At 36.3% G+C, this 9,758-nt stretch overlaps 1 pseudogene across 1 annotated transcript; it reads left to right on the top strand.

The window, feature by feature from the left end:
* Nucleotides 1-749: 749 nt before the first annotated feature.
* Nucleotides 750-5,342, top strand: LOC145578498 (uncharacterized; annotated as a pseudogene). Its single transcript, XR_014098873.1, has 3 exons — nucleotides 750-1,035; nucleotides 1,814-2,147; nucleotides 3,844-5,342. The product of XR_014098873.1 is annotated as an uncharacterized LOC145578498 (transcript).
* Nucleotides 5,343-9,758: the final 4,416 nt, after the last annotated feature.

Raw genomic sequence — 9,758 nt, 5'->3', positions numbered from 1 at the left:
CCATGGTTTACGCAATCTGATTTTTTCCTCTTTGGAGAGTAAAATGACTGGGCACTTTGGATCATCAATTATACCTTCCGGGGGTTCATCATCATCAGATACATATTCATCATCAATTGGTTGGATAACATCTCCATTAGTCACAGTACCCCTGTTCAATTCCTCATTTGCAACCATATCTCTAAAGGATATAGAATTAGGTACAGGAGGAGGGAACGGAGATTGCACATTAGCATTAGGGGTAGGCGGATTATCATTGGTAAAAATGAGATGATTGATTTTTCTTTTTGGTTTCTTTGTGGAACGAGAAATCAAACCTTGTTCTTCAGTGGTGGATTTTTGGGGGAGAGGGTTTTCAGCCATTAGAGAGAGATTTTTGATAGATGATGATAAAGGTGCATATAACCTCGTGGGTAATGTTTATTATATTTCGAGTATATCTAGAGCTAGGTGTATTGTAATAGTAAATTTGTAATCGAACGGTCAAACCAGATAACAACCCAAGCATAAAAAAAGTTGTACTAGTAATTTGGATACGATGAACTAGCAATTTCTATCGGTCATCAGACTTACATCACTCTCCCTCCTCTTCTGCTCATCAAATACACAGTCACACACGGACACACCTTTTCGTGTTTATTCCTCAAATCAATCCCTCCCAGAAATCCTCATAAATTCATTCCTCAAATCAACCCAGAAAAAATTCCCAGAAATCCTCATAAATTCATTCTTCTTTATCAATTTTATCCATGGCAAACGCCTGGAAAAGAGAAAGATCTCTTAAACTTCTATCCCCAAATTCATTCCTCCTTCTCCTTTCTCTCTCGTTCCTGCTTCTTCTCCTCTTCTTCCTCGCTTCTAAACCCTCAAATCTCACTACCAATCCAACCCCAGATGTCAAACTATTTATTTCTTCGTTCACCTCGAAAATCCCACCTTATGATTGCTTCAAATCTCCGCAATCTCACCCTGTAATTGCAAACATTGTTGAAGGTGTGAAATAACTTTTCTTTACTCACTCTCTGATCTTGGAAATCGCCTGAAAAACAGGGGCGATGCTGAGGGGGTGCAACTTGGGCGATCGCACAGGGCCCCCAAAAAACAGGGGCCCCAAAATTAGATATATAATTATTAAGTTGAGTGCTGTTACGTATGAATGCTTGTGGCTCAGTGGTATCTGGTATGATGCAGATGTTTTATGGTGAATGTGCGGAGTTCGAAATCTGACCAAAGCAATTTTCTTTTTGTTTGTTTGCTTTTCAAGACTCCAACTTTCTTCCTTATTTTCTTTCTCCTTTTATCAGTATATGGATCTTTGTATACAATAATAATCATAAAATCCTAATTCTCTCTTTTAGTTAAAAAAAAAAGGTAATCCTACATTCCTAATTCTTAAATTTCTACTCCATAGATTTAAATTTTTGCAAATTCAAGAACTCCAAAAAAGTAATGTAGATTAGTTTTAATTTATAGGTGTGTAACTTTAAGTGTTATATATAAGCATTGAATTTCAACAATAGTACTCCGCTCTTCGTATAAATTTAAGAATTCTTGACAAAAATTTGTTGATTGATATAATTAAAGTATGTTTATTCAAGTAATTTTTTTAGCTTCTTGCCTTCTTAAATATAATCCTAATAGCCAATAGGGCTATAGTTATCAATTTCTTATTTTTTTGTAAGTCTTTATTGTTGTTAAGACATTATTTGAACACGATTATATTATTTATTTTTTTCCCATATGATTAATCATAAAAGGGCCCAATTTTATAAAATCGCACAGGGCCCTAAATTTCTTTGCCCCCCTAAATTTCTTTGCCACGCCCCTGCTGAAAAAACCATAAAAATATTCAGAAAATTCTTAAGAATAAACCCTTTAAAAAGCCTGGTATTTCTGCTACTGTTCAAGGGGTTTTGGGTAAGTTTCAGGCTGAGGATAAAAATGGGATTTTCGTTGATGTTGGTGCTAATGTGGGTATGGTTAGTTTTGCTGCTGCTGTGATGGGTTTTCGGGTTTTGGCGTTTGAGCCCGTTTTTGAGAATTTACAGAGGATTTGTGATGGGATTTATTTTAATCGAGTTGGGGATTTAGTTACTGTTTTTGAAGCTGCTGCATCTGATCATTTCGGAAGCATTACTTTCCATTAGGTAATTTTTTATTTATTCAATTTTGTTTAAAGGTTTCGTGATTTAATTTGTGGGTTTTATGAATTTGGGATTTTATACATGTTAAATTTGAAGAATTTGGTGTATGTTTGTTCAAATTGATGGTATATAGTTGCGGGTTTTTCAATATGATGTTAAGAATTCATTAGAAATTGGACATTGTGGTGCATTGGATTGTCTTTGGTGATTTAAAACTTCAATGATCATCACATGTTGAAAATTAATGTAGTGTATGATTTTGGTGTATGGTGATTGAAATTGACATGACAGTCTGTGACTTAGCTTTATCTAAATTTGGTGGCGCTTCATTTTTTGATGACATGAAAGAGGTGATTGATGAGTCAAAATTTCGATGATGCTTGGATTTTTTGATGTACATGGAACTGTAGAATTAATGTTCTTGCCTTGTAGAATGTTACATTCGAGCAAGAGCAATTTGCTACATCCTGTGAGTGATTGATTAAACATGAAGGTGCACATTTTTGGATTCTAATTTGTGTTATAGACTGTTAGAGTGTAATTTTGTTGTGTAATGTAGAATTGATTCCTCTGAGAATGCTCGAAAATTTTCAACTCGGGTAGGACAAGATGGTTGCTGAGTTAGATATCTGATTAATAGGAAGGACTGAAGGAGTTACCAGATATGTCAAAAGACTAGAGTACATGCCTTTAAATTGACAGGGATTGAAACATCAGGTCTTCATTTGTTTGGAACAGCTTCATTACACAGCTTCCTATATATACAGTACATGTATATGTTGTCATTTCGAGTTAAAGAGAAAGTGAGAAACAATAGTTGGACAATATTGGATCGCCTTGCGAAGTATGAGTAATATCCTAATAGGACGTATTTTTAAGGTATTTGCTCCTTGTAGTCTTGCACTAGGCACTACTAGCTCTCTCAGAAACAGGCTTGACCATGTTGAGAAAATAGGGGACGTGCATACCCCATAAGGATTTTACCCTGAAGGCATGCACCATGGTTTAATTTGCTATTGAACTTACAAGGATTGAAACTTCAGGTCCTCGTTTGTTCGGGATAGCTTCATTTACCCAGCCTCCTATACATACACTACACGTATATGCAGTCATTTTGAGTTCAAGAGAGTGAGAAACGATAGTTGGACAAAATTGGATTGCCTTGTGAAGTATGAGTAATACCTAATAGAACATCTTTTGAGGTATTTGCTCCTTGTAGTCTCGCACTTCTACACTCTGTAACAGGCCTGACCTTCTGAAAATAGAGGGGTGTGCATTTTTCATAAGGATTTTGCCCTGCAGGCCTGCACCATGGTTTAACCTCTAATATATGTTTATCTCTAATGTTTCTCTCCTGGTAAACCAAATAATGGTTGAGTTTTAGTGTGATCGTGAATTCCTCCTATAAGTTGTATGTGATCTTGTAGATATGTAAATCCTCTCCCAACACTTTCTACTGTGCTGTGAATTAATATATTGCCCTCAATGCCCTGAATTTTTTGCTGCACCAACCAAACACACTGTAAATCAAAATCCAAGAGCTTGTTCAGTTTCACTGTTATACATTATGTTGCTTGACCCTCTGGGTTATGAAAGATAACGAAGCCACAAGTATTTATAGCAATTTTCCAATGTTTCCTTATCACTGTATACAATTATTATTCTTGATCCTTATATTGATATTCCTTGTGATTGACAGTTAGTTGGCCGGTTAGATAATAGTGCGGTTTCTGCTGCTGGTGCAAATTAAAGTTGGCATTCAAATCAAATGAAGAGATAGCGGTTGAAGTAAAGACCATTCCTCTTGATGAAATTATCCCAGACTCTGAGCCTGTGCTGCTGCTAAAAATTGATGTACAGGGCTGGGAATATCATGTCTTGAAGGGTGCCAAAAAGCTGCTCTCAAGAAAAGGAGCTGAAGCCCCTTATCTGATATATGAGGAAGATGAACGCTTGTTGCAAGCAAGCAACACAATGGCCAAAGAAATTCGGGCCTTCCTTGAGACTGTTGGTTATGATGAGTGCACAATGCATGGTACTGATGCTCACTGTACCAAGAAGTGAGGTATTACTGAAATTTCTTGGCAGATATATTGGAGTCTAGTCTACTCTAGTGAGAAACTTGTAACACTGTAACGGAATCACTATGGTAGACTGTCAAAGACCGAATTTCTCACAGCAAGATTATGATAATAATTAACACAAATTAAGGGGAAAGCTTGATTACTTGATTGATTAATTGAAACTAACGATTACAATGATAGTCAATGGCTTGAGGCCATCAATCTCAAGGTAGCTTTAGGCTACTACTCTCAAGGATTTCTTTACTCAATTTCTGGATACCTCCCTTACTACACTACTTCCTTACTTATACTAAGCTTCACCAATGCTAAGAAATTACATGTGACTGTTAAACAATAAAATAGCAAAACCAAATAAAGACGCAGAGAAACTAGCTACTTGCTTTCCCTAATGAACTCTTAATGAGTTTTGTTCCTTCTTCTTGTTGAGGTTGACTTAGCTTGCTGTCCCCATCGTTGGTCCTCCTAGCTGACTGTTGGTGTGTTGCTTGCTCTTGTGGACCGTTGGTTTAGGCTTCCGTGTGTACACCTTAATGGGCTGGTGTGTGCCCTCAATTGGGTTCATAACATCTATGTTACTTGGACTCGGATGAAGTGTCAAATTAGACATGGGTGTCCAAGCATCGGACTCGCCCATTTTCTTGAAAAAAGTTGTGTTTTTAGTTAAAAATGAAGTGTCCAAGTGTCGGTGTCAGTGTTCGACACTTGTTGTATCGACACGGACACGTGAAGTAAATGAAAGAGTCCGAGTAACATAGCATAACATAAACTCAGAACAAACACATTAAGTGAAAGCTGTGACTTTGTGAGACAGCAAGGGAATTTTTTGTTGATGACCAGATAAGTAGATGACTGATCAGCTGACTGATATTGTGGCGGTTTCTCTGTTAAGGGTCAGCCAAGGCGGGATTATTTATAGTTGTGGGAAATTGTTGTCTGCAATTTACACGATCAGCTACGTGATCTGAGAAGCGCTGGAGGTTGAAACTTGAAAGCGGACCTGGGTAGCTCCTGGTGGACTTGTAATTGATTCTTTAATGTCCTAATGATTATTCTTTGATCCACGTCCTGTAGTGTGTGTTTACATTTTGTGTAATGGTATTTATACATCATATATGACCAGAAGCAGGTTCTTGAATTTGGATCCATTATAATTTATGGGTTATACTAGTTCAAAACTTTTGTTTCTGAAGTTCTTTTTGGCAGGAATTCTTGTACATTAAGCATCATGAGTAGAAAGATTCAAATATACCTAACATGGATCGAGCTTTGAAAGTGATAGAATTGTGTAATTAGATTATTCTTAAGAATTGAGATTAGGCAGGAAGTACTGGAATATGTTTGAAGGCAATCAAAAGAGATATAAATGACACTTCCTAGAGAGAGAAAGGTCCTACTATTAACTGGCTTGAAGGGTTTCTGGATGGGTAAAAGAAAACGATAAGAATCTGGAGGTAAACACTGACCATAATTTCCTAAAGAAACTTAGATAGTATACATGCAAAAGCGATCAATTGATACATTAAGACCTCATTTAAACACTGCATTGGTAAGCAGCTAGGACAATACATTCCCATTTCAGCTAGGACAATACTGTTATTTTTAATCAGCAACTTCCTTCCTCTGGTTATGCAAAACCTTATTTGTTTGCATCAGTGCTTTGCACAGGCAATCCTTGTTAGCATTCAGCATTACTTTCTTTAAAAGAAACAGGCACTGTGTTAATATCTGCTTAGGCTCTTAGTTATAGTCCGGCTTTATTTGTATAACTGATGCTTCAGCAGCTGCACAGCAAACAACTAAGAAAGCTGTCTTTTACTTGTTAGCCAGTACAATCTAGAGATTGTAGATGTGAACTATGCAGACGCAATAAGTTTGGATATAAAATGTGCTCGAGTGAATGTAGGTTATTTAGCATTCAAATCCAAGCTAGCAAAAGAAAAGGCTGCATCAAGATCTACAACCTGCTCAATTCATCAAGGGAAGGCACCACAGGACTAATGTGCACAAAAAGGCTCTTTAACAGCTGCCATCTTCTCACATTAAGAGACGCAGAGGGCGTTTCTCTTCTAGCAGACCAGGTCCTTCTGCTGCAAATATGTCAACCCCTTTGGTGACCGGGCTGCCTGAATTGGAAACCGTTGTGAAACGCATAAAGCATGGTTAATGTTCATACTTAGAAGGATAAAACACAACTTCCTCTTATGGTAAATGGCTTCTCATTTTGTCAAGCTTTAGACTTTAGAGGAACTAATTATCTTTTGATGTTGGCTGCATTTATTATTAGCATTTCAAATCATTCCAGGAGCATTTCAATCTACCTATTTGTACTTTATTATATGTTCCCTTTTGTACTGCTTTTGCTACCACAGAACCTTAATCTACTATGCCATTAAACATTATTGGTAGATGAACAATGTCTTTCTGTTTCAGAAGTCTTCTTAAATTTCTTATATCAATATCTGTTTTTATGCAGTCTCTTCGCAGCTTTTTAATACACACCAACATAATATGATTAACCCTTTAACTAGATATTTGCTTGTTTTAAAGCAATCCTTAAAACATGGTTTAACCAACAGCTACACGCCTACACTACACTGATATAGACATTAGATTAGCAGAACAAAACACATCCTTTGTTTAACACTGCAAAACCTATTTCATTCAGCATACATCATCAACAAACTGAATACAGCAAAATTCTAGAGCACTACAATTAAAACCAGAAATCTGATACAGCAGAATCCTAAACACCTTACCTTATAATCCTTCACAATTGAATAAACTATACCTACATAATAGCTTAGCTGATATAAAGCAATAAAGGCACCTACTGATGAAAAAAGCTAAATGTGATATTTAATATCTAAATATACAGATAAAATCCAAAACCTGAAAGTCAAAAGTTTTGCTTATGACCATAACACAGAGTCAAAGATTAAAATATTATATTCTCTTGCTCTCCACAAAAAAAAAAAAAAAAATAAATAAAAAAAAAATAAAAAATCTTTTTTCTTTAAAGCTATGCGTTGACCTAATTAACTTGCACTGATCACCAATCCAAACTACAGGTTAATTAAATATATAACCTGCAACAATGCAAACTAATGAAATAAATTCAATAAGATTTTCAACAGCCACTTCAGTTCCTTACACATGAGAACACATCAAATAGCTTAAGAAATTGAAAAATTAACAACTATATTTGTAGGTCATGAGTATCACCTACTAATTACAATTATCAAGTTTTCAAAGATCACTGACTATATTCATACATAGTTACATTTAGTCAACTACCTGCTAATGAAATTTCAAATTAGAACACTCTCAAATTTAAACAAATGTAACTGCTCTTTCTGTAAAACTAATTGAATACATCTAAAAACATACGATGATATATTAAACTTTAATTTGAAACTTGCATTTGCAGATATGTATATAGATTAGCACCCAACTCATCAATACTTGCACAATCTTTCAATCTATATGCACCTTAGCATATTTTCAGATTAAATTGATATTATGCCTGACAAAACCTCATCATTGTCCTTGCCATGCTTACAAGTTTAAGCCGATTTAAATGCATTGATGAGTTCCCTTTGTACAATTATGTATCTTTTTACATTATGTGTCTTTTTACAGTTATTTATAACATCATAATGTAATTGGAAGAGCTTATAGAATTTATAATATCTAAATTGGACTACAGTTCTATTTATGCAAAAAAGTAGCACCACAAAATCCACCAAAATTGATGACAGCATATTATTAGCCAAATACTGATATTAAATCCAAAATAATATATTTCATAAAAAGTTCACTTTTCATTCCCTACTCAAACTCAAAGATCTAAAGCTTCCACTGTTAACTAATCAAAACAAAATAGGATATTGAGCAAAAGTGAAAATAGATTTATTATTATGAACATTAACAACATCTTTTTACAATATGTATCTCTTAACATTATGTGTCGTTTTACAATGAAGAATTTGTCAAATAACACCTTTTATAACCCCCTTTTGTTGTGAAAAAACACCTTATAATTTTATTTTTTTAAAAAATACACCTAAAACCAGAATCTTTTTTGTGAGAACACACCTTAGGGCGGTTTTAGAGAGATTGACTCGGTTTCTCGGCGTTGACCATCACGTGAAGGTCACGTGCCGACACCCTTCCTTTCTTTTTTCCCCTTTTTTCTCCAATTACTTTCTCTCTCCTCAAAACCACCAAACCACAACCTAGCCAACCCAGCCGCCGACACCGACACCACCGCCTAGCCAACCCAACCGCCGACACCACCACCCACCAACCTAGCCGCCATCACCAGCCACCCAAATCATTCTAAACCCACCACGTACACCATACATCACTCTCCAAAACCACTAGACCCACCACGAAAACTACCCAAAAAAACCCTAAGCATCTCCATAAACGCCCCTAACCACCTCATAAACAACCCCAAACATCTTGACAAAGACCCTTAACACCCTAAAGCAAACCCATAGAGAGAGAAGTGGGTTGGTAGTGGGTTTTTCCCCCTTTCATACCTCCAATTAAAAACCCTAAACTAAGGTAAATCAAAAACGACGAAATTAACAATCAATTTCATAAATTTTAGGAAAATTTGACTTTTACCACCTTCAAAAAACGACTTAATTGATTTTATCACCTCCATAAAAAAAAAGATTTATTTTACCACCACATAAAAAAATAAAAGTTGGCTTTTACCACCAATCACCTCCAACTAACGGATTCCGTCCATCAATCCGTTAGTGAGGCCTACCTTGCACACGTGTCACTATATTATTGGGTAAATTTTTTTAAAAAAATAAAAATAAAAAAATCCCCATCCATCGGTGGTTGTTGCCACCGTCAGGACCCCCACCGTTGGACCGGCTACGACCAACCCCCACCACCTAACCGCTACAACCAGCCCCACCACCTATTCGCCACACAACGACCACCGCACCGAATTTCGACCCCTTTTCCACCAATTTCCGACCTCAAAACCCTAGCCACCAAATTCCGACCACCCATAAAGCCCTCCTAATTCCGACCACTCTTAAAACCCTAGCCATCACCAAATTCCGCACTCCTAAAACCCTAGCCACCACCTAATTCCGACCACCTCCCTAACCCACACAACAAATTTCGGCCCCTCCTTAGCCCCACACGAAATTCTGACCAACCAAGGTAGTTGATTTCGTTGCTGGTTGGTTGACATGGAAGATCGGGGAAGATGAAGAAGAAACGTCAAAAAGGTGAGCCCTAATAACGGATTCATGGACAAAATCCGTTAGTTGGAGGTAAAATAGAATTTTTGGAAATTTTGTTGATGGTAAAATAAATCTTTTTTTATAGATGTGGTAAAATCAATTAAGTTGTTTTTTAGAGGTGGTAAAAGTCAAAATTTTAGGTTAATTAAGGTTCTTTGCAGCAATTTCAGCAAAATTATGGAGTAAATCCCTTCAATTGATACAATTTCAAGGTTCGTTGCTAGGAAGAATAGAGGAGAGAGAAAGTTTAATTAGAG

The sequence above is a fragment of the Chenopodium album genome, chromosome 14, assembly GCF_948465745.1.
Source record: "Chenopodium album chromosome 14, dcCheAlbu1.1, whole genome shotgun sequence".
Taxonomy (NCBI): Eukaryota; Viridiplantae; Streptophyta; class Magnoliopsida; order Caryophyllales; family Amaranthaceae; genus Chenopodium; species Chenopodium album.
The sequence above is the reverse complement of the archived record's forward strand: the minus strand, read 5'-3'. Positions and strand labels throughout refer to the sequence as shown.